General features: G+C 39.8%; 1 long non-coding RNA gene and 1 other non-coding gene across 2 annotated transcripts; one reads left to right on the forward strand and one right to left on the reverse strand.

The window, feature by feature from the left end:
* Window positions 1–3,729: 3,729 nt before the first annotated feature.
* Window positions 3,730–4,471, reverse strand: LOC134216122 (uncharacterized). The gene is made up of 3 exons (XR_009980502.1): window positions 4,258–4,471; window positions 3,975–4,190; window positions 3,730–3,917 (listed from the first exon to the last, which is right to left on the reverse strand). It is a non-coding gene; the product is annotated as an uncharacterized LOC134216122 (long non-coding RNA).
* A 7,009-nt stretch (window positions 4,472–11,480) lies between these two features.
* Window positions 11,481–11,556, forward strand: Trnat-agu (transfer RNA threonine (anticodon AGU)). Its single transcript has one exon. It is a non-coding gene; the product is annotated as a tRNA-Thr (tRNA).
* Window positions 11,557–12,818: the final 1,262 nt, after the last annotated feature.

Genomic DNA, 12,818 nt, shown 5'->3' on the forward strand with positions numbered 1-12,818 from the left:
TTCTTATATCTTATTAATAATGCTTCAATGCTAGCAAACGCAACATGTTCCATAGTACCTACATCAAATCAATAAATTTTCGTCAAAAGCGGGACAACTCAAATATTGTGTATGATTGTAACGAGCAGCGGAAAAACGCCTGAAATGCTTTTGAAATAAATAGTGTCCAATCACTCCGGAAGATTTGAAACTCAATTATAGCATCTGGTACTCACCCTTGTTGTGTTGTCCACTTCTTTCTCAATCATTTCCATAGCTCGTGCCCACGTTCTTACCTTATTTTGATGCCCTAGCATTACTCCGCTCCTATTCGTCTCGATCATAGCAGAGGCTCTACCTACGAACAAGGATCACCAACACGATAGGGGTCATCAAAACGTCGAAATGGAAATCGGCGATAGAAAAATTGTACTCCAAAAACTTCTCTATATTGGATCGCTGAAAAATTTGACGCAGGAAAAAAAGTTACGTCCGATTTCACGCGTGGCACTCTTCGATCCTCCGTAAATAAATAACTAGTTAAGAGGCAACACGAACTAACACAAGCAAAGAGAGCCACAATAAACAACGATAAGCTGGTCAATGAAGATGAAGTACTAGAATAACAGTAAGTTCGTATTGCTTAGATAGATGGTTCATCAATTTCAAAAGAAGTAGTATTGGATTTATGTATGTATAAATTTAAAACTGACGGTGATGACACTGTAGTAGAAATCCAGAACCCACAGCTACATAAAAGAACAAACGCAAAGAAAAAATGCTGTCCAGCCTACGAGATAGATCCCTCTCAACCACAACAGAAGCGATGGGAATGCTCGTCAAGTAGCCGTTTGGGCGGCAACGTATATCACAAACACTTAGCTAAGTCACGGGAGCAGGATCACTATGAGTACCGAGATTATTTCTAGCAATTGTTTTGACGCTCGTCAAGTAAGTAACCGTTTGGGCGGCAAAGGATATCGCGAAAAAACGAGCAAGAAAATCAACGATTACACGTAGATCATCTATAGGTGTACTAACAAATATCTTCAGCACTGCTCAAAAATATTTTCACGTAGGACTCTTCTCATTCAATCAACAGCAACAGCGCAACAACAGCATCAACGACAAACCAAGATACAGCGAAACAATAACACCAATATGACTACTATTTATGGAATCAAAATGCGGATACGAAACAATTTAATTGTTTTTTTTTTCTGTTATGCAAATAATTTATCACCATAAACACTTCTTATCACTGTAAAATAAAACAATAATTTTAAATTTAAATGATTAAAGTTACAGGCAAATTAAACTTCGAAACTGACAAGTAAAATTCCAAAGTCAACCATATAAACAGTGTTGCCAGTTTTTGAAGAGTTACGTCTGTTTGTCAGTGGATGCATAAACTTTACAGCCTACCGCGAAATGGTAGTCCGAAGCACCTTTTCCCCGCAAGAATATCCACAAGGCCACATGGAAAACACTTAACCAAGAAACGGAAAACCAAATCGACCATGTGCTAATCGACGGCAAATTCTTCTTCGACATCACGAACGTCGACACTTACCATGCGCTCAAAACTCTCGACGGTGTGCAACACGCTTCGAAGCCGAACGCCGCCTCGATTTGGGCGACTACAAGATGGTAGACTAGCCCAAGACTACACGCAGCAGTTTAAAGTGGCGCTCCTAACGGAAGAGCAGCTAGGCGCAGCTTCTCTTGAATATGGCTGGAGAAATGATCGATCCGTCTTTGGAAGCACCGCAACCGCTGCACTAGTCACGGTGCCTTCAGATAAAAAAACGGGCGCGGAACAGAAAAAAAAACTCGATTTTTCGGAGGGAAAAACGCCAGCAGGAAGATCGAGACCGTGAAGAGACCGAGCAACTGTATCGCGCTTATAACGCACGAAAGTTCTTTGAGAAGTTAAACCGTTCACATGAGGGCCACGTGCCACAGCCCGATATGTGGAAGGACATAAACGGGATCCTTCTTACTCTTAAACTCAACACTTATGAACGAGCGTGAGATGTTCCAAAGGTTGCGGCAGCATTACGAAGAGCACCCGCATTGCGATGTGGTAGACGAAGATGTCGGTATGTTGATGAACCTGGGAGAACGCGTGCAGGATATTATATTTCAGGAAATTGGTTGGGTGAAGATCAACAAAGCCCTAGGGGTTGACCAACTACCAGGAGAACTATTGAAACACGGTAGTGAGGCACTGGCTAGAGCGATGCACTAAGATTTGGGAGGAGGAAGTTTTGATAGGAGTGGATAGAAGGTGTCGTGTGTCCTATCTACTTAAAGGGCGATAAGCTGAATTGTAACAACTACTGCGCAATCACATTGCTGAACGCCGCCTACAAGGTACTCTCCCAAATTTCATGCCGTCGACTAGCACCAATTACAAGAGAGCTCGTAGTGCAGTACCAGGCGGGATTTATGAGCGAACGCTCCACCATGAAACAGGTGTTCGCCATTCGCCAGTATTGCTGAAATGCCGCGAATACATCGAACCCACCTGAGCTATTCATCGACTTCAAATCCACATATGATACAATCGATCGGAATCAGCTATGTCAGCTAATGCACGAAAACGGATTTCCGGATGAACTGATACGGTCGATCAAGGCGACGATGGATCGGGTGATGTGCGTAGTTAGAGTTTCAGGGGCATTCTCGAGTCCCTTTGAAATGGGATCGATACGAGTTGTACGATTTTCCGTAAGTCCATCCAGTTATTTGGTTTCAGCGACGACATAGATATTATGGCAGGTAGCTTTGAGAAGATAGAGGAAGCGCACATCAGACTAAAGAGCGAAGCTAACTGGTCTGGACTAGTTATCAACAGGTCGAAAACGAAGTACATGATATGAAGAGGTTCAAGAGAAGACAACGTGAAAAATTTTAATCATTATCTGACTAACTTCCCTCTCATCATAAGCCGATCACGGCCTTCTGTGTTATTCTACACTTTGTGCAAAAATTCTGTTCTTTGATTTTACACCATCAAAACGATTGTATAATCTTTAGTCAGTAATAGAGTGAACGTTCGCTAATTGGGGTTTTCTAGTTGGGGCGAAACCCAATTGAAAGCAGCGAAACGACAAAATGTGATGTCAAAATCGCGTTGACGTTTTGTTTCGGTGTTCAGCGGGATCGATTAATACAGTCAAACCTCCATGAGTCGATATTGAAGGGACCATCGACTCATGGAAATATCGAGATGAGGAATATAAAGTTATTAGGAAGCTGTTTGAAGGGACCATCATAGTAACCCAGAAAATATTTTTTAATATGGAATAATTTGCTTCCATGAGTCGATATCGAGTCGTAGAACATCGACTCATGGAGGTTTGACTGTAATACTATATTATACAATATTTGTTTGATCGATTAAGCAAATAATTTACACTGTGCCACCAAAGTACTCTTTAATGGGTAAAAAAATAACCATTATGAAGTTAAATAGTTCAACTCATTAAAAGAGTAAACAGCGTTTACTCATTAATGAGTAAAAGGCCCATACGTCAATCTCAGGAGTAATTTTTACCCATTATATGAAAAATGAGATTGGATAAAATGGGTATTTTTCACTCTTGATTTTGAAGGCATTTATAATTTAGCATAACAGTAAAAAACAGTAAAGCAAAAGCGGTTCGTTTACACGAAGCTCGTGCAATATTTGTTTTATTTATTCATAATGACCTTACATATTATGATTTATTAACACATAAATAAGATATTATATGAAAGCAGTAGACTAAATTCTTATTGGCCTGGTTTGCCTCCCTGTGTCGCGTATCATCTTGTAAATAAATAAACACCGAACAGACCGAATTTACTACGGCAAACACTCTGTTTTCCGATTCTCTCAGCATCACTTGGAGTATCCGGAGATCAGCATACCGAGATAGTCAATTTAATCACTACGGATAAGAACCAGTTAGGAGAGAAAAGTATTTATGTGGACGTTTTAAAATTACCGTATGAAATTCCTCCATTCCTCCGCGGATTTCAAATCGTGCCGGTGCCGCGCCGTGCTATTCATTGGGAGCATCAGCACCACGTAGCTGTAAAGGATCGGGTCCAGTTGGGAAGAATTTCCGCATGTCGATATCTCGTCTGAATCGCTTGTGTCTGGCTACGTCCATTCCGTTCCGACTTTTTCTGTGACCAGAACAAACAGTACGAAACGAAGGCTTGAATTAAAAAAGATTATTTCCCCTATTAATAAAAATATAAACAAATTAAAACAAAAACTCTTACCATTCATCCATCGGAGCTTCCACCAACAGTTTCTTCAGTTGTTTGTTTAAAACTTCAACTTGTTTTTCACTCATTAATGAGTAAACACAAGGAACATGGAAATGGGTACAAAATATGCATTATTCCCAAAAAAATATCACCCATTATTTTGACAGCTCCATATATCGGTAAAAACTGTTTATTTTTTACTCTTTAAAGAGTATTGCTGGGTTTACAGTGTATAACTTTTCACGCTCAATCGTCGGTTCCGTCATCTATTGTGGGTCCTTTCTAAAATTACGTAACGCTAATTTTTTTTGAATGGAAGTTTTTTTGTATGAATCGTAACGCTCGACTTGACCCCCTCCCTCTCCCTTCCGCGTTACGTGAATTGAGAAAGGTCCCTGTACAAACAGGATACACTGTTGTCATTTTTGAGATGGATGGCTATATACGACTCAAGTACACTAGAAATAAAAATTAATCTTCAGGTATTTTGAACCACATAATGTCAACCCACGATATTTATTTATGCTTGGAAAACGATTAGCAATTCATCAAGATTTCTCCTGCGATAAACACAGCACCCGTGCGACAGTTGATGGTTCTCACATAAAGCAATCCAATTTATAGCGCGCCATTCGCGTGAAAGCCGATCGTTGTTATTATCGCTGAATACACATCCTCCTTAAAATAAAGCAATCTTCTTTCATTCGATATAGCAACGCCATACACACCATGAAAACGCAATTCCGTCGTATCAGGAGACGGAAATCTTACCACGTCCGTTCAGCTTGAAGTGAAAGCTCTAGTCCGGAATCGGGTGCCTCCTTTCTTCCAACAAAGACACAGCTAGACGAGATACATATCCCACTGACTGCAGAGCCACACACAACGCGATGACACAGCAATCAGGAAACTGGTGATTCATTTAATCGAATGTGCCAGACGGCATGCACGAAAATAGGTTCCGGTATGTCAACGGTATGGTTTATTGCCTGAGTCGTCTGTACGCTCTTTGCGGCCTGCGATCTGGAGACAACATCGGCAGCCACTTTGGAGACATTCGATTATTGATGTGATTTTTTTATTGTTAGGAGAAATACGTATAAAATGGGTCGGTTAGGTAAAACGCGCCACCCCCTTTTCTTACCTAATAGCAGAAGTTATGTCACAAAATTAAAAGCGTCTAAAGCCAATAAATATTTGTTAGTTCCCGTGTAATAAAACTTGGTCAACATATGTTTATTTAAATTTAAAAAAATGCTTTTTTGGCTCTTTTCAATGCAATTTTGAATTTCGTTTGTACAACGATTTTGACTAATTGAACTAACTAGGAGACTAACACTAATCGTGTGCAGAATAATATGACATTTCAAGTGAAACATATTGGCGTATTTTGATTATCGTTCCTGGGGGGCGAATATTATTCAGCATCGTTCATTATAGATGAAAATACACAATTTTATAACAAAATCGTTTTCTCGCAATATTTTTGGTTTTTCGTGGTAATTTTCAGATCATATAATGGATCATATGTTATAATATTAGTAAATACTTCGAAAACACAATTTTCGGATAAAATCACCGTCTAATTAGAAGGGGCGCATATTGACCATATTTCCTCCGTTTATTTATCGTGGAAACAAAGGTGATGGATTTATTAGCCAAATGGAATTCACGGTGAATACAAATCCAAACCAAGCAAAAACAAGGACCATTTGTTTCAAGCCAAACATATCAGGCGACAGTGTATCGAGAAAGCTGAGACCTCTATAGTCCTTATTGATCGCTAGTAGATTATGGATCCGTTGCTGAATTAGCAGTATAAAAAATGTATGTTCAATATGTTGTTCAACTCTTCAAACTTTCCAATCCGTAAATTATCTAGACCGGCACCGGGAATCGAACCCAACCTTCCTCAGCATGGTCTTGCTTTGTAGTCGCACGTCTTACCGCACGGCTAAGGAGGGCCCCTTGTCTTGCTAATGTTGCTCACAAATGAAAAACCACGTAGCTCTCATACTCGACCGACCGATGACGTCCATGATTCCACACTCATGCCGAGCTGATTTATGATTGATTCATGATGAGTTGGCCTCATTGTAGCACTCATCCAGGCCATATTTCCAATTCACGACCCGTATCACGTTTCACGCTCCGATATGCTAATGTATGTATAAACAAAACAGTTGATACGCGCCAATGTCAGGATAACTAGACAGGTTGTGCCCTCTTCCATCCCTACGGCTATGTCTACCGGCTCGTCGATAAGCCGAAAGCAAACAAGAAATCAAGCCACTTTACTTTGTCGCGTCACGCCGTCATGTCCAGGCAGTAATTAACATAGTCGGAAGTTGGGTTCAGTTTTCCGGCCAGCGACAAACAACGCCAGTCATAAATTACTTAAACTAAGGAAAAAGGACGGGTAATTGTTATAAGTTTTCCTTCCAACTTCAATAACCGTCAAATGCTCAACTTCAAAAAGCTACGAATTTATTTGAATGTATGCCAACAATTTGCACTCATCTGGAGTTGACTACTGCGAACTCGAACTTTCAAAATTAGTCATACGAATATTACTTATTTTAGACAAAATGAGAACCAAAACAAAAATTATTAGGAGTAGGAAATTTATGGATGCCCTTAGCAAGAGAGCGTTGAACCACGATGGCAGCGGGTCAAAGTTGGAGGAAAAACAGCGAACACGAAAGGCGGGAAATTTAAAAGTTAGCTGCTACTGCTTCTGCTAAAGAGTGTCAAGAAAACTAAAATGAAAGCATGACACTTTAGATTTTTGTTTGGTTCCGCTTCGGGTCGTCTTGTTTGCTGCCATTGATTTTTTCGTTCACTGAGCTTTCTAACAAAAATTTGCATAAAAATCTGTGTGCCGGAAAACTTAGCTTGTAGCTTGTTTTCATGATAGGATTTCTTTGCCAGACGTCAGGGAAATTTCGAACAATGTTTGTAATTAAGACTTTAGGATGAAAATGAACACAATTCGAACCTGCCAGCAATTATAGCGTATTTCTATGATAGCTACGTTGCAACATTACTGAATGATAACAAGTCAACATGATTAGGAATGCGGGAAAGTGTGAAGAACAATAATATGCTTTGATTTTGTGTTTCAGATTTTTTATTTTATTTTATCCATTTATTTAGCTTACACCTATCGCTAGAACTGGAAATGGACTTTCATGCCGTTTCCATTACTATTCCTATACCTTCAACTTGAGTATTCTAAACAGTAATCTGCTAGAATTGGAAATGAACTGAAAAGCTCGTTTTCTACATCCAATTAGAAATTCCATCAGTTGCCTTCTCCTATCTATCACATTAGCAGCTCGTTAACCAAGACGGACCTCTGCCTCTCGAACCTAACCCAAAAATTCCAACAAATTCCGCATGAACTCGTGGCAAGTGCAGAGGTATATTCGGCTTGCAGTGGGCGAGTGATTGCATCATCATTTCCTCCCCCTTCCCTACATTGACTTACATTCTGACGTGGCAGGCGCCAGTATGACCTAACAAATGAGATCACCAGTACTTGTACATTGAAGATGAGTGCTAGTCCCAAGCAAACATCTGTTGGTTCTCTGGGCAAGAACAGCTGATCTGGTCATAATGGAGTAGCAACTACGGGCAGTCAATCAAGCTCAAGCACCATAATGATGGCCTTACTATTTCTAACAATTTTGTAGAGCAGCATTCTTTTCTAAAAACTATAGTTTTGGCGTAAAATGCATCTTCCCGCTTAAAACTGTATCCTAGACCATAGTGCAGTGGTGGAAATCTGCGAATCTTACTCACAAAACGAGAAGTAGGCAATCTAAAATACTTGCGAACATTTGTTTTGCCTTTTTCTTCCCTACCTACTACTCGCAGAGAAAACAGAAAAATGAACCCGGAATAATGTTCGTGAAGCATCGCAAGTCGTTCGGGTTGATTTGCAAAATGTCATAAAACAACCTAGGAACATGTTTCTCATGGATGTTCGATCAAGAACACATTTTTTCATTGTTATTGTGTTTATCGCAAGTGACATTCATCCATTGTATTCAAAGTAACCACAAATACTCACGATCTTAATTTTTACTCGCGAACAAAATACTACCCTGCTTTTTGTCTTTGCTCTGCCCGTACTCACGAAAAAAGCAAGCGCTAGAAAAATGCAGGCAGTAGGTTCGCGCGAGAGGAGCATTGTTGATAGGCTCTTTTCTTACTCGTGAAGCAAGTATTTCCACCACTGGCACTGATTTATCGTTTGTCAGTAGATGATGTTAAGGATTGAAGAATTTGGCCCGTGTCCTGAATACACAGATCCGGTCGGTGATAGGTTTCCACCTCATAACTCGCTTCATCTGCTTGCCAATAACTACAAAACCAACTCCATGCTCTGCTTTTTCGCCGCCGCTGTAATCAATGTTATATTTGAATGCAGTGTCTTGACAATTGAGTTGCTGCAACCAAATTGATTCAAAATGTGCTGCTAGGGGTTCGTCGTGCGTCGGTCGGCTCTGAATGCACTTTCTCCGAATCTAAGTCACCGAACTGCATATATAGCGGCCACGTTTACTCCAATGTTTTGCAGTTCACGGGCCAGAAGGCTCATTCGTCCAGGTTAATTTAGGGTCCTGACAAAAATAACGTTCTCTTTTTCTTCTTTCTCTATTTTACGTGGTATTTAAAAGGCTATTTTTTACCGTAAAATCTTAAACTTTTACCGAGTTTCGCACAGCCGTGCCCCAGCAAACATGTTTTTTGCCGAGATTTCTGTCAAAGTTGCTGAAAATCAGCAAATAATTTGCCGGAAATCAGCTAACAAACGCCGGGATATCAGTTTTTATTTTGCTGGACAGACGGCTGTGCGGATTTTTGCCGAGCTGCACAATAAAAAACTGAGTATGTACGTTACCTACATCGCGCTGTTGGGACTGACACCTTGGGTATAGCTGATGCGTTACAGCGTTCAGTTCATCAGCTGCTGGACAAGGCAGACGCTGTTTGAGCCGTATCTCCAGGTGGACAGACACTCGAGATGTACCTTCTCACTCTAGTTGATGTCAAAAGGACAACACAATAATGCTCAAAATGCACTACCAGATAAGTACCCAACGCTAAGCTGGGGGTCTTGTCATCTGTCGACCTGTGGAAGCGCGAGATAGGCACTTGTAGGGACCAAAGCTATATTGGGCGCCCCTTACTTGATGTCAACCAACCATTTTGCAGCCCTTTTTACATATATACGCTTACAGATTGTCAAGTTTAATTTGCTTACATAACAAGGGAGAATTGCGCAGCACATAATTATTATTTCCTTCCTATGGTTGCAAATTCTCAGATCCAATTATGTCGTCAAAATGTATTTATTCAAAGGGAAACAAACATTTTGCACCTCCCGAAAGCAATTAAAGTTGTATACGCGACTACACACAGCCAACGAAGCGGAAAATTACAGACTGAAAGCACTTCCACTTCTGTTGCTATCCGACAGCTATTTTTTTTTTTTTTTTTTTTTTTTTGTGTCTTTATTAAGGAGACTTTCAGCCAAAATCCGACAGCTATTCCACTTAGATAAACCCAGGCAAAGAACAAATTAAACTTACTCTAGTAACCGCACAAACGACAAACGAAACGATACCTCCACACCACTACATGCTGAAAGTTTGCAACTTTGATTTGATCTCTGCAATTTCCTCGTCAATGTTAACCAACCGACGACGATAACTCGCCGCCACATAGGATTGTTTAACTGAAGGAAAGCAAGCAATGCGAGTCGCTTGTCTTGCGTTGCATTCACATATCCACTGCAGAACAGCGCGGACCCGGATAATGAGTTCTGCAAGTTGAGCGGTTTACCGCACCGACGCAGCAGAAAACTTGAATGTCGCCATAAATTAAACTTGCTTGGCGGAAAATATAGTGTCATTGCAAAATGCGGCCCCCTTGGGTAGATAAGTACATATGAGCTCTCCCTGTGAGCACGGTTCGAATGTTTTATGATTGGTGGCATGGTACATAAGCGCTATTCCTACTCCAGTTCTCTCTGCAACCGGCAAGACTCTGTAATCCACAGAGTAATAAATTTATCATTTCTAGTTTTCCATCTTGGTTTACGCAATCTGGATGGTAACACAAGGATTTAATGTGCTTCGTAAAGGAGTGTGAATCACTACTAGACCTGTGTGCCGCCGCGCCACGCCGCCACCGCCGGTGGTTTTACTCACGCCGCCGCCGCCGGCGATTTTGGGTCGGCGCGCCGCTGATCATAATTTTGCCACGATGCTGGATCATTAGGCCGAAGGTCATTAGGCCGAAGGCCATTAGGCCGAATGGTCATTAGGCCGAACGGTCATTGGGCCGAATGACCATTAGGCCGAATGGCCATTAGGCCGAATCAGCAGTGGGGAGTGAGAAGTGAAGAAGGAAGAAGGAAGAAGGAAAAAGGAAGAAGGAAGAAGGAAGAAGGAAGAAGGAAACAGGTAGAAGAAAGAAGGAAGAAGGAAGAAGAAAGAAGAAAGAAGGGAGAAAGAAGAAGGAAGAAGATAGAAGCAAGAATGAAGAAGAAAGAAGGAAAAAGGAAGAAGAAAGAATAAAGAAGGAAGAAGGAAGAAGGAAAAAGGAACAAGAAAGAAGGAAGAAGGAAGAAGGAAGAAGGAAGAAGGAAGAAGAAAGAAGGAAGATGGAAGAAGGAAGAAGGAAGAAGAAAGAAGGAAGAAAGAAGAAGGAAGAAGGAAGAATAAAAAATTAAGAAGGAAGAAAAAAGAAAGAAGAAGGAAGAACAAAAAAAGAAGAAGGAAGGATGAAGAAGGAAGAAGGAATAAAGAAGAAAGAAGAAGGAAGAAGGAAGAAAGAAGAAGGAAGAATGAAGAAGAAAAAAGGAAGAAGGAAGAAGAAAGGGAAAATGGAAGAAGGAAGAAGTAAGAAAGAAGAAAAAAGAAAGAAGAAGGAATAAGGAAGAAGAAAAAAGGAAGAAGGAAGAAGGAAGAAGAAAGGGAAAAGGGAAGAAGGAAGAAGGAAGAAGAAAGAAAGAAGAAGGAAGAAGGAAGAAGGAAGAAGGAAAAAGGAAGAAGGAAGAAGGAAAAATGAAGAAGGGAAAAAAAGAAGGAAGAAGGAAGTTGGAAGCAGAAAAAAAGAAAGAAGGAAGAAAGAAAAGGAAGAAGGAAAAAGAAAAATTGGAAAAGGGTAGAAGGAAGAAGGAAGAAGAAAGAAGGAAGCTAGGTTGCGAAGGCCGATGGAAATCCTTCGTAGCTTAGTTGGTTAAAGCACCAGTCTAGTGTACTGTAAGGTCATGGGTTCGAGTCCCATCGAAGGGAAAGTGGTTACCTCCAATACATTTTCCAAATCAATATCTTCCTCATAACGTACATATTCACATATGAGTTTGGAAAAGTACTTCAGGAATTCTTCCGGAAATTTCTTTATATATTTCTTTGGAAATTCCTTACGAAATTTCTTACGATTCCTTCAGAATTTCCATTACCGATTTCTTCAGAAAAACCTTTACGAATTTTATTCGGATTTCTTTAAAGAATACATACGAAAATAATTGCAGGAATTCTTACGAAAATTACGTTGAGAATTCCTTCGGAGAATCCTTGAAGAATTCCTTCGGAAGTTTATTTAGCAATGCCTCCAGAAATTCCTTAAGAGTTTCTCCAAAAATTGCTTTCAAAATCCTTCATTTTTTAAAAGCAAAACCTTTGGAAAATTCCTTGAGAACTTCTTCAGGAATTCCTCCTTCTGAAATTTCTTTGGAAGTTATTCCATGAATTCCTTAAATAAATTCTTCAAGATATTGAATAAGAAATTCCTTCGAAATTTCCTTAAGGAATTTTCTTAGAATTACTTTTAGCAATCCCTTAGAAACATTCTCCGAGAATTCTTTCAGAACTTCCTGCAGGAATTCCTTCGAAAATGCCTTCATGAGTTCTTTCCGAAAATCTTTCAGTAATTCACTCTGATTTTTTTTCTACAATTCTTGCTGAAAGTCTTTTAGGGTTTATTATTACAAAAAATATAACAATGAATTAATTTTTAGATTATTTAATGAAGGAGGGTTCTCAAGTGTATTTTTGGAGGAGTTTTTGAAGAAAATCATGGAGGGTTTTGTACAGGAATTTCCAAATTAACTTTTGTAGGCATTTCCAAAAAAAGAACCTGATAGGTTTTCGTAAATAATTCCTGAAAGAACTGCTAAAAGAATTTTTGAAAGTATTTCTAAAAGACTTTCCAAAAAAAATCCTAGAAGAATTTTCAGAGGGATCCATAAGCAAATTTCTGAAGGAATTTTTGAAGGAATTTCCAGAGAAATTCTCAATGGCATTAACGAAAAAAATCCTAATAGTGCCTACTGGCATTGCTGAAGTAATTTCTAGGTTTCCCAGGAATTCCTTTGGACTTTTTTTCTAGTAATTTATTCGCAATTTCCTCCACAAACTTCTTCAAAGATTCGTCTCGTGATTCCCTCGGAAATTGCCTTAAGGAGTTCTGCAAAAACTCCGGAAAAGAATTCCAGAAAGTCTTTCAGAAATTCTTTCGGTATTTCCCCCAGAAAGAAGTTCGAAATTTTCTTCACG

Source organism: Armigeres subalbatus, chromosome 2, assembly GCF_024139115.2.
Source record: "Armigeres subalbatus isolate Guangzhou_Male chromosome 2, GZ_Asu_2, whole genome shotgun sequence".
Taxonomy (NCBI): Eukaryota; Metazoa; Arthropoda; class Insecta; order Diptera; family Culicidae; genus Armigeres; species Armigeres subalbatus.